The sequence below is a fragment of the Mus caroli genome, unplaced genomic scaffold (assembly GCF_978045245.1).
Source record: "Mus caroli unplaced genomic scaffold, Mus_caroli_1 scaffold_2, whole genome shotgun sequence".
Classification (NCBI taxonomy): domain Eukaryota; kingdom Metazoa; phylum Chordata; class Mammalia; order Rodentia; family Muridae; genus Mus; species Mus caroli.
This window is the reverse complement of record NW_028227257.1, coordinates 176,010,880-176,038,567: the sequence shown is the minus strand read 5'-3', so window position 1 is coordinate 176,038,567 and position 27,688 is coordinate 176,010,880. Positions and strand designations below refer to the sequence as shown.

The 27,688-nt window shown below is 48.7% G+C and overlaps 1 pseudogene; it reads right to left on the bottom strand.

Annotated features, from left to right (window-relative positions):
• Positions 1-20,090: 20,090 nt before the first annotated feature.
• On the bottom strand, positions 20,091-21,168 carry LOC110289870 (high mobility group protein B1 pseudogene; annotated as a pseudogene).
• Positions 21,169-27,688: the final 6,520 nt, after the last annotated feature.

Sequence of the window (27,688 nt, the reverse complement as noted above, 5' to 3'; positions counted from 1 at the left end):
GAAAATATCAGGGCACAGTCACAATCAAAGCAAAAATCATTCTCCAACCGTCCAATGTCTGGGATCCAACTCACGATCTTCTGGGCTCCTCCAAGGGCTTGGGTCGCTTCTCCAGCCATGCCCTTTGTAGCACACACGTCGTCCTCTGGGCTCCAGATGCCTGTACTCCACTGCTGCTGCTGCTCTTGGTGGTCATCTCATGGTACTGGCATCTCCAAAACACTGCGTGACCCCTTCAGTCCTGGGCCTTCAATTACAACTGGGGCTGCACCTTCACCAATGGCCTTCCATGGCCTCTCACAGTGCCGAGCCTGAGCTGCTGTGTGACCCCTTCATGCCTTCAAAACCAGTACCACCTGGGTGACGCTTACACATTACCAAGTCCCACTGCAGAAGGAGTACAACCTTGCCTATCTCTGGAACACAGCCTCTTTGTGCTTTCAGAAAACACTTCCCAGAAGATGTCACCTCAAAGATGCTGGTCTCTTCTTAATCACCGCTAATTTCTTAGCTCCAGCTAACCAGCATCAATAGTCCCAGTAATGCAAAGTTTTTGCTTTAGTAGTTCTGGTATCTTGTTAATCACAGCTGATTCTTCAGCCCCAGCTAACCAGAACTACAAAATCTTCACAATAAAAACAGCAATGCCCCTGAAGAGAGTCTTTAATTTTCCCTCTGAAATTTCACAAACCAGGCCTCCATCTTCTGCACTGTTCTCAGCATTATCTTCCAAGCTCCTACACATCTGACAGAGCTCTTAACAACGAATGGATCTTCAAGCCCAAAGTTCCAAAGTCCTTCCACAGTCCTCCCCAAAACATGGTCAGGTTGTCACAGGAATACCCCACTCTGCTGGTACCAATTTGTCTTAGTCAGGGTTTCTATTCCTGCACAAACATCATGACCAAGAAGCAAGTTGGGGAGGAAAGGGTTTATTCGGCTTACACTTCCATGCTGCTGTTCATCACCAAAGGAAGTCAGGACTGGAACTCAGACAGGTCAGGGAGCAGGAGCTGATACAGAGGCCATGGAGGGATGTTCTTTACTGGCTTGCCTCCCCTGGCTTGCTCAGCCTACTCTCTTATAGAACCCAAGACTACCAGCCCAGGGATGGTCCCACCCACAAGGGGCCTTTCCCCCTTGATCACTAATTGAGAAAATGCCTTACAGTTGGATCTCATGGAGGCATTTCCTCAACTGAAGCTCCTTTCTCTGTGATAACTCCAGCTGTGTCAAGTTGACACAAAAATAGCCAGTACACATGCTGTCTGGGGGACATTGTATTAACAATTGAGACTGTGAGGACAATTTGTAACCTGACAGGCATATCCAGAGCATTCCCCTCCATCTTTTTTGTTGTTGTTTATTTATTTATTCACCCTTTCCTCTCCTCCCAGTTCCCCCTCACTCAAGTCCCTCCCCCCACACACACCATTAATTCCACCTTCCGCTTCTCTTTTGAGGAAGAGAAACCCCCTCTGGGTACCACCCCCCACTAACACAACACCCCACCTACTACCTCACCCACACCCACCCCTGCACATCAAATTTCAGACAAGGCAGTCCATTTAGGGACATGGGATCCACAGGCAGTCAACAGGCTCAGGGACAGCTCCTGCTCCAGTTGTTGTGGGACCCACATGAAGACAAAGCTGCTCATCTGCTACATATGTGCAGGGGGCCAAGGTCCAGCCTGTGCTCACTGAGGACCAGCCTGTGTTCACTGTTCCCCTTCATCTTTGGACATAGGACTAACTTTGTAACTGCCCTCTTCCCATCATTCCTGTGTAGAAGATGGACTCAGGGTATGGAGTTAGATGAGCCTGCATTTGAATTTAGGTCCTTACCACTTCCTGAATAAGTTCTGTAAGTGGAGCCTCTTTCAAGTCATTTATACAATGGGAGAGAGAGAACAAATACACGCACAAACAGCCTTTCCAGGGCATTGTGAACATTGAATGCAAAGTGTGCAGTGCTTCCTGTATGCTGACTTTACTTGATATGCAAGGTAGAGAGAGCCCTGATTCTGAGGAGCCTTTGTTAGAGGTCAGAGCAACCCAAGAGCGATCATGAACACCATTAAACAGGAAAGTTAGGGTGGACACCGTCTCACTGCTCAGCCATCTTTGTGTAAGCAGTTGTTTGGAGAGCTACAAGGAGTGCATTTGGTAGGCAGCATTTGGCTGATAGCTCTAGGGATGGTCTCAGCTGTGCTTGGCCAACGTTGACCTGGGAAAGGTTCCATATAAAAACATCAATGCAGGTTGACAAGGCTATGGCCATCTGAGGCTCAAGTTAAAGCAACTCTGAAGGATCTACCACCAAGCTGCTGGCCTGTCAGTAGGTAACCCGTGGTGGCTCAATGGCAGGTGTCTACTGAGATTGGGTGTAAAGTAGGAGCCGTCTGCTCTGAGAAGGCTGAGCGGAGACCTGAGTGACAGGCAGTTAGCCCTTAGGCAGGGCATTCGTTCTTGGTAAACTGAGCAGAGAAAGAAACAAGAATAGCCATCTGAGGAGCCAGGAAGAAAGAAAGGAAAAGGGTAGGGACAGTGGAGAGAAGAAGGACCCACACCAGATAGGACCTTGTAAGCCAGAGCAAGAACTTTAGACTGCTGAGCTAGGGGTTCTGGTTAAAACCTCCCTTAAGCTATAGATTGCAGATGAGACTAGAGAAGCAGGAAAGTATAGAGAGAGCCTCTAGACAAGAGACTGTCCACTGTGGGCGGTGTCGGTGGACTGAAGAAACAGGGTCAGCGTATGTCTTCTGAGGAGTTCTCACTGGTCCTGGTGGTAGACGAGGCAAAGGAGGCTCCAGAACTGAGCCACTGTGAAAGTTGAAGACCAGTGAGTGACCAGTTGCATCACTCACTGAAGGGTAAGAGCTTCACAATGCTGTTCCTGTAGTCTCTGTAGCCTGCCGCCAGGCCTAGTATTTCCAGTGAAAATGGCCATTAGCAAATAGAACTGGTTTCTAGAGACTTCCAAATCTTCAGATGGGCAGGCCAAATCTTCCAGATGGCAGAGACAATGTTGCTCCGGGACAGTGCACAGGATGCACTGTGGTAAGGTGAGGTTTCTCTCAGAACTGCTGTTGAACAGTGAGACAGTGAGGCTTTGAGAGCCTGGGCTCTGCCTGTCCTCTTGGGACCCAGAGTTCTGGGCATGGGGCTCAAGGGGTTGTTGAGAATGTCCTCTGTAGGGACAGAAGCTTTGTGAGAAAGGGGCTGTAAGCTGGTTCCTCTGTCCCTGCTGCCTGACCTGGGGGTGCCTTTCATTTGATTTGACTAGTATTTGTTTGCTCAGTGTGTGTTTTGCATTGTTTCTGAGGGAGGCTCGTCAGACATAAGCCAAGTGGTCTGTGGTGACAGTATCGGTGCATGCCATACACCTGGGTCAAGCAAGCCTCTCAGCCAGAGCCTGCTCTTGTCTCTCCTAGACACCTGAGCCTCACTTAGCAACCCTTGTTGCCTGTTGCTCGGTGAGGCAATGTTTTTATTCTCACAGACCTTGATAGTGCGTAAGAACTCCATTTCCCCCAGCCCCGACTCCAAGGCTCTGCTTCTTCCGAGTTTTATATTTTGCCTTCTGTATCTAAGTGATCAAACAAGTTAAACTTTTGTTTGAGTTGTGAGATTTAGGTCTCTGTGTTGCCCCTCCACACCTCCCTTGTTCCAAGGATCAAACCCCGAGCATACTAGGCAGTCTCTGTCTGAGCCAGCCACATCCTAGGTCTAGAGTTCTTTTGGGCCAGGAATATCTAATTCCTGCAGTATCCTTTGAAAAGCCATCTTCCCACTGAATAGGTTCTGCACCTTTGTTGGTCTTTTGAACGTAGTTGTGTGGACTTATTATTCTGCTCCTTTGATCTCCGAGCTTCCTTCCACAAACACCAGACCGTCGCCTTGGTAACTGGAGCTAGACAGTAGGCCTTTGGGTGGGGTGACTCTTCCCACCTCACTCTTTGTCAAGAACATGTCAGCTAATCTAGTTCCTGCCCAACAAACATTAAGGCAAGCTGTCTGGGCCTGAGAATACCTGCCTGGAATCTTGAGAGGAGTTATGCTAGTATTTTAGGCTAGGATAAGCGGAACCGTTTGCTCAACTCCATCTCCAGGTTCTTCATTGCTGCTATGTAGAAGTGTAGTTGATATGTCAACTAGCTTGTGTATCCTGTAACGCCATCGAACTCTTTAGTGCTGGCCATTGTTTTCTGGATTCCTTGAGAAGTTCTTCATACAGGATTATGTTCTGACTTCCAATCCAAACATCATCTATTTGTTTTTCTCGTTTTACTGGCTAGAATCTCGAATAGAGTGATCATTAGTAGATTTGTGCTCTCCTCGGTCCTAATCTTGGGAGAAATGCATTCCCCTCTTACCCTGCAATGTAAACAAAGAAAACATATCCACCATGAAGATCCAAGAGAGGGGAGGTTGGACGAGGACTGCTTAGGAGGAAGAGGCAGGAGGGCAGGAGGTTCACTTGTTCTAGCAGATGAACTGACCCCAGGAGAAGGTGGGCTGGGTGGTCTTGCTATGTCTTCTGGTGGAGAAGGTCTGTTCTCTCTTTATCATACCTTCAGGGGGGACTGTAGCTGGACTTTGGCTACTTTGTAGGTTCCTTTCTCTACCACTACTTTTTCACCCCTGTTTTACCCTTCCAGTCCCCCAACACTATGTAGGAGAGAAAGAAGGGTAGAGGGGCATACACAAGCTCTGCCCTGAAAGATCCATGAGATTTTTACCTGTAATTGGCCTAACACTTAAAAACCTGAGTCGAGAGGATCAAGAGTTTGAGGCTATCCTGACTGCATAGTAGGAGCCTGTTAAAAAAACAAACAAACAAACTCCCCAGAGTAAATGTTCTTGAGGGATGCAGCCCTTGAAAGGCTACCCAGGCTCGAGTCCTACAGGACCTAACCTGTGCACATATGGGCAGCACTAAGTGGACTCGATGGATTTAAAAATATAAAAAAGCACATGCTGGGGTTAGGAGAGGAATTGGGGAGGGAAGGGGGTGCATTTCATCAAAACACAGTATATGCATTGATGGAATTCTCAGCATAAAAAGACTAATATGAAGTAAGTGTGTGTATATGTAATTATATACATATGTATGTATGTATGTATGTATGTATGTGATGTGTATGCCAGTATGTGCATTATATGTGTGTGTAGACCAGAGGATGACATTAGGTTTTGTCTTAGGGTTTCCTCGTTGCTGTGAAGAGACACCATGACCAAGGCAACTCTTATAAAGGACAACATTTAATTGGGGCTGGCTTACAGTTTCAGAGGTTCAGTCCATTATCATCAAGACAGGAAGCATGGCAGCAGGCAGGCAAACATGTTGTGGGAGGAGGAGCTGAGAGTTCTACATCTTGATCCAAAGGCAGCCAGAAGGAGACTTGCTTCCACAGGCAGCCCAGAGGAGGGTCCCTTCTGCAGTGGGTGGAGCTTGGGCACTAGGAGCCCTCAAAGCCCACCTACACAGTGACACACTTCCTCCAACAAGGCCACACCTATTCCAACGGGGCCATACCTCCTAATAGTGCTGCTTTCCATGGGCCAAGTGTGGGGAGCCTCCCTCACATTCGCCATTACAAGATGGCGCCGACATCCTGTGTTCTAAGTAGTAAACAAGCAAGCTGCGCATGTGCTGGGGTAGTTTTCCACTCCATGTGCTCTGCCTTCCCCGTGAGGACAACTCCGGTCGATGAGCTGCAGCCAATCAGGGAGTGACACGTCCGAGGCGGAGGACAATCCTCCATAAAAGGGACGGGGTTTCGCCATTCTCTCTCTCTTCTCCTCTGCCTCCTGAAGAAGTAAGCAATAAAGCTTTTGCCGAAGAAGATTCCGGTTGTCCTGAGCGTGTTCTTGCCGGTGGGGACAAAAGCTCGGGATAGCCAAGCATATTCAAACCACCACATTTTCCACCTTGTTGTTTAAGGTGAGAACTCCGAGCTTGCTTATCAGCTAGTTTTCTAACTAGAAAACTCCACATACTCCTGACTCCACCTCCTGAGGGTTGAGATGACAGGAGCACACTGCCACACTGGGTGTTGAACTCAGGTCTTTTGACAATGTGTTCTACTTTCATGGGCTGGGATAGGGTTTGGGTCGGCATTTCTGAGAAACAGAGAATCCTGCAGATGCGAGATTCACAGTAGGAAAAGCTGCTTGGTAGAGAACATCTGATATGGATTGGCTGGGGATATGGAGCAAGAGGGGCAGGGGAAGGGGCGGAGGCCAGATCCAAGACAAGGAGCTTGAGCTGTGTTTGGCAAGCAATGTGAGTTCTAAAGGTATTTGGGTCATGAAGTGAGCCAACTTAGGAAGATTAGCCTGGAAATCACTCAGACCACAGCAAGGAGAACTCAGAAATGTGTCACTCATCCACCCACCTATCTACCCACCGACATGCCATCCCTACCCACCATTAGCATATTCTTGGGGAAAGATGAAGAGGATCCAAGGCTTTTCCCTGAGGGATGCCAGGGTCTGGATCAATGAGCCACATTATGCGAGCAGGGTTGTTGGCACAGACTCCCATCACGCAGCATTGTGAGCTGTGGGACAAAGGAGGCATAAGCTAAGTGCTGTGGACATTCCAAGAACGAAAACAGCACATCTGAGGTGGTGGGAAAGGACTTGAGGAGGAGGAGACTGGGAAACGTTCTAAGAACACTGGGATGTACTTAGGTTACCAAGAGTCCGGTTGAAACATCTTGAGCAAAGGCCAGGGGGAGAGGCAGATGGTGGGGAAAGGAGTGCTTTCAGGAGCTTAGAGTTGATGGCACCATCTGTGGGGCAGGAGAAGTAGACTAGCCGGGTGCCTGTTTACAAATAACAAAACTGGTTCACCTGATGTTGGTCTGTTGGTAGCTCATAAAGGGTTGGTAAACCAGCTTAAGCAGGTGTTCAAAGTCCTACCCTATTCCCTAAGATGGAAGGTGGAATCAGTTGTTTTAGAGTTATTATTGCTGTGATAAAATACAATGACCAAATACAAGTTGGGGAGGAAAGGGTTTGTTTTTGCTTACATTTTCATACCACTGATCATCACTGAAGGAAAGAGCTCAAACCAGGCAGAAACCTGGCAGCAGGAGCTGATGCAGAGGCCATGGGGAGTGGTGATTACTGGCTTGCTCCTCATGGCTTGTTTAGCTGCTTTCTTAGAGAAGCCAGAACCACCACCCACAATGGGCTGGGACCTCCTCCATCAATCAATCAGTAATTAAGAAAAATGCCCTATTGTCAGATCTTATGGAGGCATTTTCTCAACTGAGGCTCCCTCCTCTTTGATGACTCTAGCTTGTGTCAAGTTGACATAAAACTAGCCAGCACATCAGTGGAGATGAGTTGTCCACCATCAGAGGCAGTAATAATACCTGGAAACTGGGCCATTTCCAGCTCCCTGGCTCTGTGTAAACTGCCTCATACAAGTCATCCTGTGGTTGCTCCCCGTGACATGAGGACTGTTATCCCTACCTTTATGATGAGGACAGTTGGACTTAACTTTGGTGGCTTGCCTAAGGTGACTGACCTAGCTACCAGGTACTGGAGCTTCAAGCAGAGCTGTCTTTTGGAACAAAGACCCGGAGAATGACCTAGAAAGAGTCAGACTCAGGCTACAGAGAATTTGGGCAGGGCCAGGTCCATGTCCAAGGCAGTCAAAGAGCTGGGAAGATACAGTGTGATCACCCAGGCTCTGATACTGATGTGACCGCTGTTACCTCCATCAGGGAGAGGCAGGAGCTAGCATGACCATGTGAGGAAGGAACGAGGTAGAAAAGCAGTGTGCAGGGAGCAGAGAATGTTACATGCGCTCTGGAAACATCCTAGTCCTGGGATGTGGAATCGGGAGAGATGTCAGAATGCCCTAGCAAGAGGGCTGGAGCCTGGAGACACAAGAACACAGAAATCAGGAATTGGACTTTGGACCAGAGCTGAAGGCTGCATATAGCTGGATGCCCTAGTGTGTGATATGGGCCAGATGGTAAACCTAGAACATTTGAAGGAAAGAGTCCCTAAAAGAGAAAAGGAAAGAGTGCTTAGCACAGGTGATAGTGAGGAACATAGGCACAGAGCAGGGGAGCCAAGGACAGAAAGAGCCCGCAGGAGGGGCACCTCAGCAGACCATTGCTCAGTGGCCCATCCAGTGTGGCAGGAGGCAATGAATGCTACTGAAGATCACCTGTCGCCCCAGTGCTCTGGATTCTTGAATGAAAGACACTTACTCGCAGCCGTATATTCTAACATGCCTTAAGCAGGGTCACTCCAAACCTCCACACGTCTAGTACACTCTCACATCCGATATTCCTGAATTATTACTTACTAAGACCTATATTCCATCCTTGCTGCCTAGACCCAGGCCTGCAGCCCTCCTGGACAACGATCCCTGACAATGCTGGCTGTCTCTCTGTCCTGCACTTCTCAAGCCTGGACTTTCTCCTTTCCAGGCACGGGGGTTCTTCTTCTTCCCTCGGTCCCCTTGCCTATGAGTCCTAAAGTCCCACCTCTGCCTCTCTGCCCAACCATTAGCTGCTGGCAACCTTGTTTACTAATCGAAACCAATGGGGAGCCGGGGGATCTCACCATATTACATGTGGGATTCTCTTGTAATTTGGGGGACCCAATTAACATAATATAAGCTGTAAACCAAATCCACAGCAATCCAGTACAACCATCTCGGTATACACACACTCTTTCTGTCTTCCTGTCTGTCTGCGTGGTTCATGTGTGTCCTCCATATGGTCCTGTGCTGGGATCTTAGGTCTTCAGTGGGATACTGTTGAGAGGTGAGGCCACCACGGGATTAGATTAAGGGCATCCTTCCATGAGAGAGTTCTTTGCAGAGCTGATCAATAACCAGCAAAAGCAAGTTTGTGTAAGGCTGTTTTCCTTTGATTTATACCCTGGTAATAGACTTTCTAGACTCCAGTGCTATGATCCTAAATATATTTTCCTTACAAGCTACTCAGTTTCAGGTATTCTGCTGGAGCAACAGGAGCCAGGCGCGGTGGTTCATAGTCGCACTCCTAGCTATCGGGGAACTGAGGCAAGAGCATTGCTTGTCCCAGACGTCTGAGCCTAGCCTGGGCTACATAGCAAGACCGTGTCTCAAAAAGGGTAGGGGACTGAGCAGGGCTGTGGAGATGGCTCAGCCAGTAGGGAGCCCGCTATACAAGCCTGAGGATGAATTCAGATCATTAGCACCTGCACAGAAGGTGTTTATAAACTTTTACTACTAGAGGTGGGGGGGCAGGCAGAGATAGGCAGTTCCCCACAGCTCACTGGCAAGCCCACCTAGCCAATCTGTGAACTTCAGGCTCAGTGTGAGACTCTGTCTCTAAACATAGTATGGAGAATGATTGAGGAAGCAGTAGAAGTCTTCCTCTGACCTCCTCCCATCCTCTTGCACACGCACACGTGCACGCGTGCACACACACACACACACACACACACAGCTTGAGTAGAGAGGAGTTTGTGGAAGAAGAGATTGGGATAATGGGTAGAACTGGAAAAGAGTGGTAAATGATCTGTAAAAGAAGGAACTAGTTGTCAAAGTTGACACCAGAGATGGGAGCCCTAGCTGACAGATAGACCGTCTGAGGAGGCTGGGTGGAAGTGTGTGCAGCTTCCCTCACAGGGCTAACGTCAAAGGTAACGCTGGGCAGTGAGCACACTGACTGAGGATTATGGGAATGAGCTAATGAGTTGGTGAGGTCGGGCAACCAAGGAGTGCGCGCTGAGGGACTTGAGCCACAAGAGACTTTCTCACAGCTCTGGGAGCTGTCAGCCCACGGCCCAGGTGCTGCTGAGGCTGGCCTCCAGCTGCCCTGCAGAGGGCTGCCCCCTTTCTCAATCCTCAGGCGGCTCTCTCCAGGATGTATTCAGCCTGGGGTGAGAAGGGGGCTTCCTCTTCCTTTTTGTTTAATTTAATTAATGTGTTGTTTGCACACACCTTGTTTTTAGAAAGAGCATCTCTCACCGATCCTGGAACTCACCAAGTGGCCAAATGGTTGGCCTGTACTCTCCAGGAATCTTCTCCTTGGCTCTCCCTGCCAGTGGTAGACTGGCTTGTACTTAGCCTGTGAGGATTTGAACTCATGCTGGGAAGATGACTCACTCAGTCAGCAAAGGGTCCCGACTGAGTATCTCTCCAGCCCTTCTTCCTCTAAAGACACCAGCTCTATCCAGCTGTGCTCCCCAGGCCTCGGTCTTTGATAGAGTCTCACTGGGGACAGAGACCTAAGAGCCATGTAGTTCAGGCCCTTCTTTTACCAGCAGGTAAGCTACGGATTTGCACAAGGTCACACAGCTGATGGGACCCAGACAAAGATGGACTTCAACTATTGCAGGTGTGATGGGATGGCCTCCCTCCCACCCCACCCCCGCCCCCGCCCTTCAGGAGCCCAGTCTGTTGACCAGAGACTACCGTAGAGGGGAGCAGGAGGAGTTAGGGAGCTGTCAACCACGTCAAGGTCTGTCACCGAGGGATGGGAGAGACACACATTTAGCTAAGGTCTGTCCATCTGTCCTCATTGTGGAGAACACAGCTGTTTGTCTACTCACAAGGACTTCTCAGCAGTATACCCTGACCTTGCTGTACTGATTCAGCACAAAAGTTTAGACTTTTATTTTTCTTTTTGTAAGAAATGTTTATTTTTGGGTTGGTGAGATGGCTCTGTGGGTAGGAGCACTTGACTGCTCTCCCGAAGGTCCTGAGTTCAAATCCCAGCAATCACATGGTGGCTCACAACCACCCATAATGAGATCTGATGCCCTCTTCTGGCATGTCTGAACACAGCTACAGTGTACTTACGTATAATAATAAATAAATCTTTAAAAAAAAATGAGAGAAATGTTTATTTTTAAAAGTTATATTAAAAATAAAGTGAGAAAAGAGGTATTAAAAAATAAAATTGGATGATGCCTTTTAGAGGCACAGGTGCTATTTTGTAGGAAAATAAGGGCTTCTAAGACCCACCCTGCCTGTGTAATAAATACTAGCTGTTGACCTTTTAAACAGTTACTCCCAGCAGGAATCAGGAGAATGTGGGTCTTGGGAGAAGCCACATACAATAACAACACAGCAATAGCTAGGCCTTCTTTCTACAGTCTCCATGTGACCTTTGTTCACCATTTTCTGGCTGTGATAAAGCCATGGCCCCTTCGAAAGGAGAGGAGGAGGAGAGAACTGGGCAAATGGTTTCTGCTCTTCTGCCTCCAACCACACTGCCTGTTCTGCACAGAGCAAAGACCACACCCATGCATGCACATGTGCACACACTCGTGCACAAGCCTCCCCACTATTTACAAAATGTAAATCAGTGCTGGGAGCCTGGCTCTACTCTCCATGACTCCCAGACTCCAGGCTACTGGCTGCAGACAGTTCACACCCGCAGGGATTCACACCTGCAGGAAAGCTTAGCCCAGTGTGAGCTGCCAGAGTGCTGCTGTCTTTCGAGGGTACCAGAAGGGAGGGGAGGGGAAGGCAGAGTGCTGTGTCCCAAGACCACAGGACCTGGTTTTGAGTTCTGCTCTCCCTCTTCCCAAGGACAGCTTTGAGTTTCAGGCCGTCCATTCACAGTGTGGCCAGTGGCTTGAAGGGCCCTCGCTCCCACTTATTCTAGAGACAAGACTGCAGTGGGTTTGCTGAGGGGCCTTTTCTCTAAGCCATGTGGAGTCTGTTTCTGTTCACCAGGTTATGCTGTCAGTGTGGGATCTGGCTGGGTGCTTCGTGACTGTGTGGGTTCCTGTAAGTACATGAGTGGTGTGAATTTGGGGTTGCAAGTGGCACGAAAGAGAATGTAACCTCTTCAAGCCAAAACAAACCTCTTTTTTTGTTTATTTGTTTGTTTTGTTTTGGGTTTGTTTTCTGAGATTAGGTCTTAGCCTGTCACCCAAGCTGGCCTCAAACTCACTGCAGTCCTCCTGTCTCGGCCTCCTGAGGACTACAGGCTCGCTCGTTCTCCTTCTGAGTCGTAGTTAGCTCTCCTATGCTCTTCACCAACATCCTACCCAGATGGAGGCAGGAGATTAGATGATGCCATCCACCTACCCATTTGACTTTGGGTGTGCCCATTGAACTAACTGACATACTGTTTGCACAGTGAAGCCCAGGATACCCTGTTTCCACCTGGGAGTTTTAAGAGTCTACATAGGGGCCAGGTGCAGTGGGGTCCAGTGACTAGTTTGTGCCTTGTCTGTCAGTCATTCACTGTCTCTGTGGCCTTGGAAGACCTTAGGTTCGCAGGTTCTTCAATGGAAAAAATAAAGGCTCTACCTCACCACCTGCCATGAGAGGCATTTAGAGGAGTCACAGGACCATTAGCAACATCCTTGGTGTGTAGACAGCACTCGCTCACCGCTTTTGACCATCCATGGATGTACCCCTCACCTACATGACCCGCCACTGCCCAGTCAAGGTGGAATCACACAGAAGTCAGCTTTCCCTGGGTAATGAAAGCTGTGAGTTTGCATTGAATGGGCCATTGGATGAAGGAGTGGCACTGTCACTGAGCCATGGGGACCTAGTTGTAGTGCCATCTCACCTTAGGGGCTTCACTACCCTAAATGATGACCACAACTTGAGTGAACTCCCACAGAACACGGGGACCAGCATGCCCATAGACAACTCCAGGGCAAAGGTTCTTAAGGACTCCAGGACTAACAGACATACCCTTCTCCAAGCAAGATACCCGTTCTGGTTTGCACATGCTTGGCCCAGGGAATGGCACCATTAAAAGGTGTGGCCTTGTTGGAGTAGGTGTGTCACTATGGGTGTGAGTTTTAAGACCCTCATCCTAGCTGCATGGAAGCCAGTATTCTGCTAGCAACCTTCAGATGAAGATGTAGAACTCTCAGCTCCTCCTGTACCATGCCTGCCTGGAAGCCACCATGCTTCTTCCCACCTTGATGATAATGGACTGAACCTCTGAACTTGTAAGCCAGCCCCAATTAAATGTTGTCCTTTAAAAGAGTTGCTTTGGTCATGGTGTCTGTTCACAGCAATAAAACCCTAACTAAGACATTACCCAACCCAGTACAGACAGCAGACAGCGTCTGACGGAGCAGGCCATAGTAAAGCCACTGCAGATGGAGATGATTCCCTGTACTTCGGAGATGAAGTGGGAGGGGCTCTAAATTCACAAGGCAGGCACTAAGCTACCATTTCTGGCCTGACCTGTAAGTCACGTTGGGTGGGCCAAGGTCTGAGGGCCTCCTCCAGCGTGTCACCAGGCAGCCCTGAGGGCTGAGGCCTGATGAGGAATGAGAGATGCAGTGGGTGCAGCAGATGAGAGATGAAAGCCTTCTCAAGGAAGTGGAGGAGGCAGAGGCTGAGGCGGAGGCGGCTGACATGTTAATTGCCGTTCGAACTCCTAGCCAAGATCCTGTGGGGTCTCCCTGGGGCTTTACCCTTGGCCAGAGCATGCACTGGTCCCGGCAAAGGGCCTCGGAATGGAATGTTCTGAGGCTGGCAGGTGTGAAGCAACTGCTACAAATGCTTGCTCAGTGATGTCAGAGATCAGTGCTGGCAGAGGGCCAGACTCCCAGAGTGAAGGTCACTGTGTTGACCTGGAACTCTTAAATCTCAGGTTCCTGCCTCAGGCTCACCAAGTAGCTAAGGAGTAGAGGCATGTGGGGCCATGCTCAGCTCTACAGTCTCAGTCATGGCTCTCTTCTTTCTCCTCTCCCCTACTTTAGACCATTTTGTTAGGAAATGAGAGTTTAAACTACAAGGACTAACTGTGTGCTTGATCTCCCCTTCTCTCTTGAGCAGGATTGATAGGCCTCTGATTTGATTTGGAGCCTCAGGAACTATGCATCCCTGAGATTACCTGGAGATGAGCCAGGAAGTAAGTAAAGCCGTGGGATAACTTGCTGAACCTTTTGGAATGTCAGTTTTACCGGCAGATTAACTATTAAAACAAACAGAAGCACCAAAAAACAAAAAACCAAAACAAGTGTGCAGTAGAGAGGAAAGAGGGGTTTTCTTCCTAAAATTTATTTTTATTTTATATGTATGTGTGTTTTGCCTGAGCTGGTATACATGCATGTGTGTGTGTGTGTGTGTGTGTGTGTGTGTGAGAGAGAGAGAGAGAGAGAGAGAGAGAGAGAGAGAGAATGTGCAGTACCCACAGGGGCCAGAAAGGGCATCGGGTTCCCTTGAAACTGGAGTTACAGATGGCTCTGATGCCATGTGGGTGCTGGGAATCGAACCTCTGTCCTCCATGTTAGGATTAGGCAGTGAAAGGTATCTCTGAGCCAAGGTATGCTGCTTAGCTCACGCTATGCAATGGATCTAACACAATCGGTTTATTGGGGTAGGGGAGAATGAAAGGCTGTCTCAGAGTGGAGAGACCAGAGAGAGATAGAGACAGACACAGAGAATGGGAAGACGGGGGTGGGGGTTATATCCAGAGGGACCTTTAAAAAAATCACTTTTATTTAGTCTTTGTGAATATCACATCAGGCACCACCTCAAAGGAAACAAACAAATGTCACTATGGAAGCTGTGGTGTGTCATGGTGTGTCACACAGTATGCTTTTCGGCCCTGGCCCAGGCAGCTGCAGAGGGACCTTTAAAGGCTATGAATGTTATACGGGGTTCGAGTGTTAGACAGGAACATAAGTAACAGTGGAAACGAGCCTGGAGGTGGAGGGGTGATGATATAAGTCACTGAAAGGAGGCTGGCACAGCCCCCATTGACAACACGATGGAAGAACAGCCCTCTCTCCAGCCCCATCACCGACTCGTTTAGCAAAAACCTCACACATTTACAGAAAAGCTTGAAAGTCGTTTTTTGTTTTTGTTTTTGTTTTTGTTTTTAATTAGAACCATTTGGGAAAACCTTGTGTAGGGGCCTCATCACCTTCAAATACTGTGACACACATTTTGAGTAAGAACACCTTTCTATGTCACCATGCTACACGGGTCAAAACCTGGACATTCAGGTTGACCGATGATTACCATCCCAGCCTGTTCAAGTTCCAGACTTCCTGTGATGTAATGAGAACCAGAAAAAAAGATAGAGGCTGGAGAGGCAGCTCGGACGGTGAAGCTTGCACGAACACGGGGCCCTGAATTAAAATTTCCGGAGCCATGATTTAGAGAGCAGAGTGTGGTACATGGAAACACAGACACATGAGCACTCCCGTGTACACGAATGCTTAAACATGAATGCATGTATACATGTTCACATGTAGATACATATAAAAACATCAGCAGAACAGTAGTGGTGTTTATTGTTTATTATTATCTGCATGTGGAGCCATGTATACTTAGGAACCATGGTATATTCAACTAAAGCCAGGGGGTGTCATAAACATACAAATGGGGAGGAACGTTTTTGAGTCTATAATCCTGAGCGACTGATTACTACCAGAGTGGTGGTGTCAGTCTAGGGTTAAACAGACAGTTCTGCAGCAAATCCTGTACTAATAGAAGTAGGTTTGTTCAGAAACTCAATCCCTCTGTGTGTGTGTGTGTGTGTGTGTGTGTGTGTGTGTGTGTGTGTAGCCCAAGTCCATGTCACTTGTCTATCTCAATAACTCTCTACGACACTTTTGGGACAGGCTGTCTCTGGAATCTGGAGCTCATTCATTGAGCTAGGCTAACCAGCAAGCTCCACCTCTTCCTACCTCCCCTGGGCTGGAATGGCAGACATAGAGCCCTGCCTTTACCGGAGTGTGAGGGCTGAGGACTAACTCTTCATGGTCTTCATGTTTGCATTACAGCCACCCTCCCAGCCATAAACGTCCAGCTCCTTCTGTCACTAAGGTCGACACAGACAACTCCACTTTGAATCTGACAGCTTTGACATTTCCTTCACATAAGCAGAAAGATCCAGCACAGAAATATGTGGTATTTGGTGGCCACGTCTTTCATCTCCCTTCAGTCTCAGAGTCTCGGGTCTTTTATCAATTCACAATGATAGCATCTGAGGATTGCTGAGTAGGCTTGCGTTTTCTGTCCTCTAATGTGGGGGTTGGGTGGAGGGTTCAGTTCTGGAAGGAACAGCAGGAAGAAATACTATGCTCTCATGGTGTGATTGCTGCCGTGTCATCCCTGAGCCATCTCTGATGTGCCTGCATTATTTGACTGAGGTAGCATCCCCCACACTTCTCCATATAAAGTTATTTTTCCTTTGTAATTAGTTAAATACTTTTGTGGAGTATTACTTTGAAACTACATAAAAATCCTTTTACTCATCAAATAAATCATTATGATTAATCATTAGTGATAACTATGCTTATGAACATAACTATGACTATTATAATTAATTAATGTACATGGATCCCTCTTTTATTTAATGGGATGTAATGGGCTATAATCTATTATCACTATTTCATACTTAAATGATGTCAGATTTAGTCAGTGGGAGGCCCTTCAAGCTGGCTTCGGGTATTGCACGTCAGCATCATTCAAATACTCCTCCTCCTCCTTCTCCTCCTCCTCCTCCCTCCTCCCTCCTCCTTCTCCTCCTTATCCTCCACCTCCACCTGCTCCTCCTCCTCCTCCTCCCTCCTCCCTCCTCCTCCTCCTGCTCCTCCTCCTTCTCCTCCTCCTGCTCCTCCTCCTGCTCCTCCTCCTGCTCCTCCTCCTGCTCCTCCTCCTCCTTCTCCTCCTCCTGCTCCTCCTGCTCCTCCTCCTGCTCCTCCTCCTGCTCCTCCTCCTGCTCCTCCTCCTCCTGCTCCTCCTGCTCCTCCTGCTCCTCCTCCTGCTCCTCCTCCTGCTCCTCCTCCTTCTCCTCCTCCTGCTCCTGCTCCTCCTCCTGCTCCTCCTCCTGCTCCTCCTCCTGCTCCTCCTCCTTCTCCTCCTCCTCCTCCTGCTCCTCCTCCTGCTCCTCCTCCCTCCTGCTTCTCCTCCTCCTGCTCCTCCTCCTGCTCTTCCTCCTCTTCTTCTTCCTCCTCCTGCTCCTCCTCCTGCTCTTCCTCCTGCTCTTCCTCCTCCTCCTCCTGCTCTTCCTCCTCCCTCCTGCTCTTCCTCCTCCCTCCTGTTCCTCCTCCTCTACCTCCTGCTCTTCCTCCTCCTCTTCCTCTTCCTCCTTCTCCTGTTCCTCCTCCTCCTCCTCCTGCTCCTGCTCCCGCTCTTCCCCCTGCTCCTCCTGTTCTTCCCCCTCTTCTCCTTCTTCAAGTAAGGTCTCACTGTGTAGCCCGATTGATCCGGAACTCTCTGCATGGACCAGGCAACAGACTGGTCTTGAACACACAGAGATCCATACGCCTGTCTCCCAAGTGCTGAGATTACAGGTGTGCACCACCACTCCTACTTATTTTATTTTCTGTTCTCTGCCTTCCCTGTCTGAACTCTGGAGTCACCTCTCTCTAGAGTGCTTCTCTCATCAGTGGAGAATGAACAGTGTGTGCCTGTGGAGATCAGGCTGTGACTGACCTGAGGCCCTTGGGGACTGAGCTAAGAGATGCAGGTCTATCTATGCACATGGACGTGCAGATACACATGTGAGTTTGAGGACAGTCTGGTCTATATAGCAAGTTCCAGGACAGCCAAGAGCTACTGACTCACACACTTATCCCCAGACAAAAAAGGAACCTTGCAAACCCAGAGGGCAGCCTGAGTGATCCCTCCCTCAGACGACCCCTCAGGAGTGACGCTTCCTGGTGCGCTGCCTGTGACACTGTCTGTGCTAATGATAACTCCTGAGTGTGCTCTTAAGCACTCTTAAGCTGCATGCTGGAGGCTGGGTGGGTTATCTCCTCCTGTTCCACCAACTTCCTGCCTACAGGGAATTTCCCATCTCCTCTTGGTTCTCCTTGCTCTCCTAAAGCAGGCATGTGCCAGCCCTTCCCACCTGAGTCACTCCCCAGCAACCTGCACCTGGGGCACGCCCAAGGGGGCCATGTTCCACTCTGCAGGGAATAGGCAATGAGCCAGGTATTTGGGGATTTTCCTTCAGACTTCTCTCCCCAAAGCTGGCTTTCTCATCTTTCTCACTTGAAAAAGTAGCTTTGCTCTCTTTTTCAGAGAAAAGGGGCACTGAAGAAAAACACTCAAGAGCCCTGGCTCTGTTAAGTTTTGTGTTTTGTGGCTGGTGGTTGTTTTATTTATTTATTTATTTATTTTTAGACAGCATTTCACTAGCTGACTTCAAACTTTTTATGCAAATCATGCTAGCCTTGGACTCACCTGCCTAAGCCTTCCAAATACTGGGATTAAAGTTATGTCACCATGCCTGGCCCATACTCTATTTAAAATAAATGTCTCCCAAGTTGGCTAAGATGGTAGTCTGACAACTCAGGCCTGCCTTGGTTCATGTCCCTCAAACAATAAGACTCAGGCTCAGTGAGTCCCAGAATAGTGGGCAAGTTCCTAGGACAAGACCCCTGTGAGGGGGAGAACAGCTCAGGGTCACAGCAGGAGTGAGACCACCTGGGCTCACATCTTGGCTCTGGCCCTGACTATCTGTAGGATTTTGTTGGATCCCAAACGCTCCTGTCTCAGTTTCCTCTGTAATACGTCCTGTGTCCTGCTCAGGACTGACCTGAGAGCTCAGGACAGACATTCAGGCTGAGTCCCTGGGCAGCTCTCAGACACACTTCTGCTGTAGTCTTCTTATAAAGCTGGCAATGTCATAAAACATGAGCATCCTGTAGACTCCCTGGTACTCTTGTTCCATGGGCAAAATCTGCTCCAGGATTGCTTCATTTAGCCATGCCCGGAGAACCTGGTGACAGACCCCAGGAAGGATGTCACAGGCTGCTTTGCCAGGCTAGTGGTCTGGCCTCACCCACCACATGCGGACACTTTTGTACCTCAGCAGTAGGAGGCGGAGCCTTAAGGCCAGACTCTGAGCTCCCTTCCCCTGACGGGAGCTACCACACAGTGGTTCCTTGTTGCATGCACACTTCTCCCCAGCTCAGCTCAGTGGCGTCACGAGCTGGACATTGGCCCGACCCTGTAGGAGTGTTTACTTCCCCCCATAGGCGAATACTACAAATCAGGGCTTGACACAGGCTTTGTGGGCTACACTCGAGAAAGAAAGAAAGGAAGAGACTGTTAGTGAGGCAGATTAAATGAGTTATACCAGCGCCCTGTGAGCCACACTTTAACAAAAAAAAGCCTCCCCTCCCCCCGCTTAATAAATACAACTTTCAATAAATATAATTTGTGTAACAATCACAATAGACTTTAAATATATTTACTTATATGTGTATTTATGAGTATTGTGTCTCTGCATGAGTGTGTGTATCATGTGTCCAAGGGCCTGTGGAGGCCAGAAAAGAGAGTCTTGTCCCCCGGAGTTCAAGGCAACTGTGAGCCACCTGATGTAAGTGCTGGGAACTGAACCTTGGTCCTCTGCAAGAGCGGCCAGTGCTTTTGACCACCGAGCCACCTCTCCAGCCCCAGAAACACACAATTGTGCACACACAGAGATGCTGTTTTGGGAGACTAGTTGTAAAAGCGCTTCCCTACTTGCCCTGGCTCTAGGCTATGCCCCTGTCACCGTCCAAGGCTGTAACTGCTGTAGCTATGGGTGTCACTTGCTAAACTTTGTGAGGACAGGGAGGTCTTAGTGGCTCCAACATATAACTTTGCCTGGCCCTCATTCCAAAATAGAGCATGAATGGAAGCCCTCAGCAGTGGGGTCGTGCAGACCCCGCTCCACGCTCTCCATAGCTGTCTCTTCGTGGGAGCACACTGACTTCCTGACAATCCCCATGATGTGATATGATGAACCCAGTCCAGAGATAGATGGTAGGAGGAGAGATGCCATCCAGGTTTGGCCCACCAGATGCTTTCAGTGCCTCACCCTCCTCTACTGCAGGGACACTTTGGGAACGGTTGTAGTCTGTCACACGCTGTTGTTCTGGAATAACACTGTGTGGTCATTTATAAACAAGACAAGCTTCAACTGGCTCACAGTCTTTTTTTTTTTTTTTTTTTTTTACTAATAAAAAAAATTGTATTTACTTAGAAGCATTCAGAATGTCAACAAAACAGCCGCAATTTTTTTTTGCAATTACAGAGTGGTATTCAGTTAACAGAACAACAATTATCTTCGTATAAGCTGCATCAGAGACAACTGAAAATGAAAAAAATAAAACCCAAAAATAAAACCAAAGGAAAAAAAAAAAAACCAAACTACTGTCCCCATATATAACTAATTTGTGCTGTGCACCAACAAGAACCTGCTTTAAATTTCCATGCCAATTTACAACCCCCAGACTGTACCAGGCAAGGTTAGTGGCTATTGAAAATACCACCAGGACAGGGCTATCTAAAGACACATTCGGTAGTGTGTTAACTATACAAAAAAAGACACTGTACAGTTTAAAAACAAATCTTACACAGCCTTACATTTCAATTTTTTTCTTTAAAAGGAGTGAGTTGTGTACAGGGGGGTTAAATGCTTTATAGACAAGAAAAAAAAACTGCGCTAGAACCAACTTATTCATCATCATAATCTTCTTCCTCATCTTTGTCTTCCTCTTCTTCTTCCTCTTCCTCATCTTCATCCTCCTCATCATCTTCCTCTTCCTTCTTTTTCTTGCTCTTTTCAGCCTTGACCACCCCCTTTTTTGCTGCATCAGGTTTTCCTTTAGCTCTGTAGGCAGCAATATCCTTCTCGTACTTCTCCTTCAGCTTGGCAGCTTTCTTCTCATAGGGCTGCTTGTCATCTGCTGCAGTGTTGTTCCACATCTCTCCTAGTTTCTTTGCAACATCACCAATGGATAAGCCAGGATGCTCGCCTTTGATTTTGGGGCGGTACTCAGAACAGAACAAGAAGAAGGCCGAAGGAGGCCTCTTGGGTGCATTGGGGTCCTTGAACTTCTTTTTGGTCTCCCCTTTGGGGGGGATGTAGGTTTTCATTTCTCTTTCATAACGAGCCTTGTCAGCCTTTGCCATATCTTCAAATTTCCCCTTTTCTTTAGCAGACATGGTCTTCCACCTCTCTGAGCACTTCTTGGAGAACTCTGAGAAGTTGACAGAAGCATCCGGGTGCTTCTTCCTGTGCTCCTCCCGGCAAGTTTGCACAAAGAATGCATATGAGGACATTTTGCCTCTCGGCTTCTTAGGATCTCCTTTGCCCATGTTTAGTTGATTTTCCTCCGCGAGGCACAGAGTCGCCCAGTGCCCGTCCGGCTCGCGCTTGCCCCGGCGCTGTCTCTATGGAGCTCAATGTACTGCAATGGCTGTGAGAGCCGGCTCACAGTCTTGAGTTCTGCAAATCCAAGATGTGTGTGTGTGTCAGGGGGTATATCTAGTGAGGGTTTTCTCTCTGGTGAGAGGGATCCTGTGGCAAGAAGAAATGCCAAAGCTGGCAAGAAGGAGGGCTGAGCTCACTCACATAGCAAAGCCACTGTCAGATGACAAGTCTACAGTCAGAGTCATCCTTTTGACTGCAACAATTTCCAGTGTAGGAGGCCCCACTTCCTACACAGCCATTGGAGGAGTACCAGGCTTAAAGGATGGCTGTAAGTAAAATAGGCTACATTTTGTTAAGATACAAAAACCTTAGGGGGATTTTCTTATCATAGCATGGTCTAATTGCTCCTGGCTAGTCCCGTGAATAGTGGAGAGATGGGAAGTGACATGGGCCCAGCTGGGTGCCCAGCGTGTGTGTGGCAGGGCCAGACCCAAGCTCATCTTTATTTCACAGATATACCAGTCTCCACCTCCAGGCCTTCTCTCCTCCGCACAGTTCAAGAGGAGTGAGTTCTCTCGGAGGATCCAAGTTTGTTTCCCTGTACTCAGGCTCAGGTCATGCAGCTCAGAGCTGCCTTGTCTCCACTTCCAGGGGATTCAGCTACTGCTTTAGATTGCATAAGCGTCTGAACTCACCAGTGCACATATCAACATACAGACCCAGGCACACGTAAATAATTAAAAGGATATGCATCTTTTAAACAAGCGTTCAAAAATAAAGTGTGGGGCTGGTGAGATGGCTCAGTGGGTAAGAGCACCTGACTGCTCTTCCAAAGGTCCAGAGTTCAAATCCCTGCAACCACATGGTGGCTCACAACCACCTGAAATGAGATCTGACGCCCTCTTCTGGTGTGTCTGAAGACAGCTACAGTGTACTTACATATAATAAATAAATAAATCTTTAAAAAAATAAAATAAAGTGTGATCCCAAGGTAAGTTTTGTTCAAGGCCCTACTTCGGGCAGTCTGATCAGGACTCTCCCATGATGACGCCTCTGAAGGCGGCCAACCGACACAGGAGGAGCCACACCCACCGAACATTCTCTGTCATTAGAGGATCAGCCAGTGTGGCTGCTGTCTGCATCTGAGACTCCATCTCCCATTAAGTGTCATTAGCCTGGCCCACAGGCCCCTCCCTGCCTCCACTTGCCTGGATGCAACCTGGGAACTGGGTGGACAGAGAACCGGTTTTAGAAATGACACTTTCACAGCATGGGACTGAGACCCCAAACACGGAGCTGAACAAATAGGGCTCCTTGTTCCCAGCTGCATAAACCTTGGCTCGGTTTCCCAAACATTTGCTAAACAGTATTATAGTGTGTGGTGTACAATAAGAGTAGCATGGGGGAGCACCATGGGGGAGCACCATGGGTGCTGCATGGGGGAGCACCATGGGTGCTGCATGGAGGAACTGGTCTAGCACCATGTAGTGTAACACATACAGTATTTTTTATGTTTTGCGCCCTCCTAGGAAGGTTGGGCATTTTCCTTTTCTTTGATTGCAAGCAGGGATGTTGAAACCCTCTGGCTCTAGTGTGGAGAGACTAGAGTTGACCTGGCACATTCCCAACTCCTAATTGCCTGTGATGACACTGTCCTTCTACTCCTGGGCCCCACCCACCTGCTTTGTCAGGAATTCCACCTAGTCCTGGCCACAGCTCTCTCCCTACCTTTCACACAGTAACAAGTTCAAGAACAGGGCCCTTTCTTTCTTCCTTTCTTTCTTTCTTTCTTTCTTTCTTTCTTTCTTTCTTCTTTCTTTCTTCCTTTCTTTTTCTTTTTTTTTTTTAATGTATATGAGTAACTGTACAGATGGTTGTGAGCCTTCATGTGGTTGTTGGGAATTGAGTTTAGGACCTCTGCTCGCTCCAGTCTGCTCTGCTCCCTCAGGCCCAAAGATTTATTTATTATTATAAATAAGTACATTGTACACTGTGGCTGTCTTCAGACGCACCAGAAGAGGGCATCAGATCTTATTATAGGTGGTTGTGAGCCACCATGTGGTTGCTGGGATTTGAACTCAGGACCTTCAGAAGAGCAGTCAGTGCTTTTACCCACTGAGCTATCTCGCCAGCCCCAGGGCCTCCTTTTTTTGCTTCTATTTTATGGTGTACTGAATGATGCTGTTTGTTGAGTTGGGTTGTACAACCTGAGTGATTAGGGAGCATGGCTCTTCCTCAGGCCCTTCCTCACTCAGGGGGAGTGTTTGTCCAGTGGTGGTACAGGCTGCTGTCCCTCACACACCTTCCTCTTCCTGACCTGCTCTGAGTCTTGGTCAGTGTGATTCCTTTTGCGGGAGCTCACTCTCTCTCCCTTTTGTTTCTAGCAGCTCTGGCGCTGTCCTCCAGGTATCACCTTGGCCACCTCCCCTGCCCTCAGTTCTGCAGTCCCACATTTAACCCTTTTGCAGTGCCCATGGAGGAAGCAGCCTGAACTGCCTGCTCACTATTATGTGATCAGCTCCCAGAACAGCACATAGTAGGGCACTCGAATGCTAGTAGGATGTATCCAGGAAGGGCTGGCCACAACCAACACCTATCCTTTTGGTCCATTCAAGGGAAACCCAGAGATCATGTACTGGAGATGCAGGAGACATAGACTGGCCCTTGTCAGGGAAGGGGGTCTCCAGTGATCACCTCCCTCTGTGTCTCTGTTCTCCGAGCTAGACTATTCTTGGTAGCAGACTCTTGCTGTAATATGCTTATTCTCTCACAACTATTCAACTTAATTGCTGTTTTTGGCACCTACTATGTGCCGGGTGCCACAATAGGTACACCGTGGGTGCAAAGGTTAGAAAATGTAATGGGACCCCCACCTCAAAGATACTGTAGGCCAGCACTTTAGGGTACTTCATCTACCTTGGGAGAGGGACACACTTTCTGTTTTCTGGCCGTGCCTCTAAAACTTTAATCCTAGCACTCGGGAGGCAGAGGCAACTCGGGAGGCAGAGGCAGGTGGATCTGTGTTTCAGGCCAGCCTGGTCTATATAGTAAAAAAAAAAAAAAAAAATTAGTATGTATGGGACACATCTGAGGGCCATTGCTGGCCACATGGTTCCCCAGTCTTCTGGGAGAGTTGGGCTGGCATTGCCTCTAGGGAGGAGGCCTGGAAGGGAGGCTGTGGAAAGAGTCCTCCGCAGGCCAAGAAAGGAGGCAGCCTGGAACTGTGAGCTCACATGTGTGCTTTGTCCAATGCTGGCTTTCTGAGCAGGAAGCCAGGCAAGCGAACCCAGCCCCAGAGAAGGGAAATACACTCAGGACTCATATTTTTAGAAAGTGGGCAAGTCCTGCAGCTCGGTTCCCCTGTGGAATCTAAACCAGTTGGTTGTGTCTCTAAGCAGGAAGCCAGGAGCTACAGGCTGCAAGCTAGACAGAGACCTCCGTGGAATGCCAGAGTTCTCTATCCCGCTGTGGCTGCCACTTCAGGTCTTGCTTCAGGTCCCCAGGGCTATGAGAGACTTCCCCATTGTGGTGTAGGCAATGGCTGTGGTGACAGAGGTGTGAGCCAGGCACATGCTAAGCCTATGCTCAGTCAGGCCCTGCCATGACCCTGAGACGTAAGTATGGCTCATCTAGATCACCTATGCGCAGAGCACGTCATAGGCTGAGGCCTCAGAGGCTGGTGCTCTGTGTGAGATCTGAAGCCTCAGGGCAGAGCTTGGCTCCCAACCCCCACTCCCAGACTCTGCCAGGGAGGACGGCTTAGGTGCCTTAGCAATGGCCTGCAGAGGGTGAGCCCTTACTGCTACAATGTAGCAGCTACGCAGTTCACAGCCTCCCTCCGGGCTTTTAGAGCCTTTCTACGCCCAGGTTCAAGGTGCTTAGCCTTTTCCGTGTCTCTTTCCTCCTCACTGAAGCCCTGCACAGTGCTATGTGGAATCTGAAATCCAAGGATCAAAAATTTGAGATCCTGTGGAACTGATTTGTTTGTTTGTGTAAAGTCTTCTGTAGTCTGGGTGGGCCTCAGACTATTTAGGCCAGGATCACTGTACACTCCCCTGCCTTCACCTCCCAAGTGCTGGGATTACAAATGTGTACCCACACCCCTGGCTGGATCTGGTTTTTGGAAATAGCAGATCATCCCTAGAATTAAGGCTGTAGAAGGTCGATGACTGGGTGGAGGGGTGGAGGGAGGTTTTAAAGGAAATGGCGGAGGTGTTCTTTTTACAATCTGGCCTAAAGGCACAGAAGGTAGTTATTCCCAGAGGGGGGAAAAATCACAAAAATAGCAACAAGTTTAGGCATAGGGTAAGAGCCTCCCAAAGCCGGAAACACTGTGTTCTTTGATGCAGGCACCTCCAAGCAGGACGGGACATAAATGTCAGCAATGCCGTTTATGGGCATTGGCAGAATTGTCCTCATTTGTGCCAAGATGCTTAGAGGGGCCGAGGTCACATACTATGGCTGTATCATGACAGGCATGGGACTAGATAGGAATGGGACCTGTGCCCTCTTGGAGCCTGCAGCCCTGACTACAGCCCCCACTGAGGTGTCCCTGCCTTTCCAGGAACTGGGTGATTTCCAAGGACTGCAGTGGGCAGCTGGAACCCCACCCCCATTCTGGAGTTCCCACCCAGCTGGTTAGAAGCCCGACACAGATGGCAATTCTGGGTTTCAAATCAAGTTCTGGGAGAAGGGCTGGGAACATGGAACAAAGGTATTGCCTTGAAGTGGTTCTTCCAAGTCAGAGGTCAGAGGCTCCTGCCCCTGATGCAGGGCCTGGCACACTGCCTCCCTCTCCCTGAAGACTCAGCGGTGTGGGCTCCAGGCCCAGAGGCAAGATGACCCAGGCTCTCCTTATTCACAAGGAGAAGCCCTCCTAGTCTTCTAGTAGGAGGACCATAACTCCAAGCCTGGGAGCGAGCAGGACGGGATTCCAGAGAAGGGGGGACAAGCTCTTTGGAGAGATAATAGGAAGGATGCACCCCCACCCCCTTGATGGCCTGGCAAGGTGCAGCCAGCGCCACACCTAGAAGAACCCAGACAACAGTCCTGGCCTGGCTTGAAGAACATCAAGAGAGGTGTGGGAGGCAAGATGTCTGCAGCCCAGGGACCAGGCAGTGGAAGCACCCGATAGAGAGGAACCTTCCTGTAACGGCCATCGCAACACACACACACACACACACACACACACACACACACACACACACACGGTAGTTATAAGCAAATAAAGGTATTTATCACCACTTTGTGCCCACTCTGTGAAACAGATACAAGCCTTTGCTGAATAAAGGAACTCAGTCCAATTTGGCACCTTCCATGCTTTAGAGATTAACAAAACAAGTTTTTTTTTTTTTTTTTTTTGGTTTTTCGAGACAGGGTTTCTCTGTATAGCCCTGGCTGTCCTGGCACTCACTTTGTAGACCAGGCTGGCCTCGAACTCAGAAATCCGCCTGCCTCTGCCTCCCGAGTGCTGGGATTAAAGGCGTGCGCCACCACGCCCGGCTTTTTTTTTTTTCTTTTTTTTTTTTTTTTTTTTTTTTTTAAGTTGGGCCTGTGGATGAGTCTCTGTAACCCAAGGTACTCTAGAGACAGAAGAATCAGGAATGTGATCGGCCAGCCTAGGTCAGCCTAGGCTACCTAGTGAGATCCTGTCTCAAAAAACAAATAGCAAGTGCTATTTTTTAGTTACGGTCTCACTCACACTGACTGTTTGACATTATACACATTTTAGTTCTGTTCTTTTAGAGTGAACTGGGGATCCAGCGTGCTGGAGGGCCAGGTAGGAAGACTGAAAGTTTGTGGAGAGCCTATGTTCTATAGTGAGATTCTTTCTCAAAACAACGACAGGGGTTGGGGAGGGGAGAGAGAGAGAGAGAGAGAGAGAGAGAGAGAGAGAGAGAGAGGGAGAGAGAGAGCAGCTGGGTAACAGTGGCTTGCTGGGGGAAGAGTGCTCACTACTCAAGCATTGGGATCGCCAGAACTCACATAAAAAGTCAGCCTTGGTCTCATGTGCCTGTAACACCAGCACTGGGGGCCAGGGGCAGAGACAATGATCAATGGGGCTTGCTGAAAATCAGGAAGCTCCAAGTTTAGAGAGAAACCCTGACTCAAGGGAGGAAGGAAGAGGATCATAGAAGAGTACAGTTGATATCCTCCTCTGTCACACCCACCATACACCACACATACACTCACTCACACACGCACGCACGCACACCACACTCATGCATGCATGCATGCTTGCATGCTAGTAAACTGAAAATGAACCTCACAAAAGCCTCAGAAGCACGGCTAGGTTTATAAGGCAAGCGAGAGGTAGAGACACTTTAGTTAAAACACCATAGTAGGTTCCCTAGGGCATTCTTCATTCTGCGTCACAAAGGCAGAGGCCATCTGCCCCAAACTCAGATGCTCACACACCAAGCAAGTAGGGGGAAAGGGGATAAAGTCTATTCAGTTTCATGGACCAGGAAACTACTGGACAATAGAATGAGATACAAGCTGAAGAGGTCTTTGTAACTTGCTGTCATGACAACCTACAACCTGCAAGCCAATGATTCCAAATGAACTGGG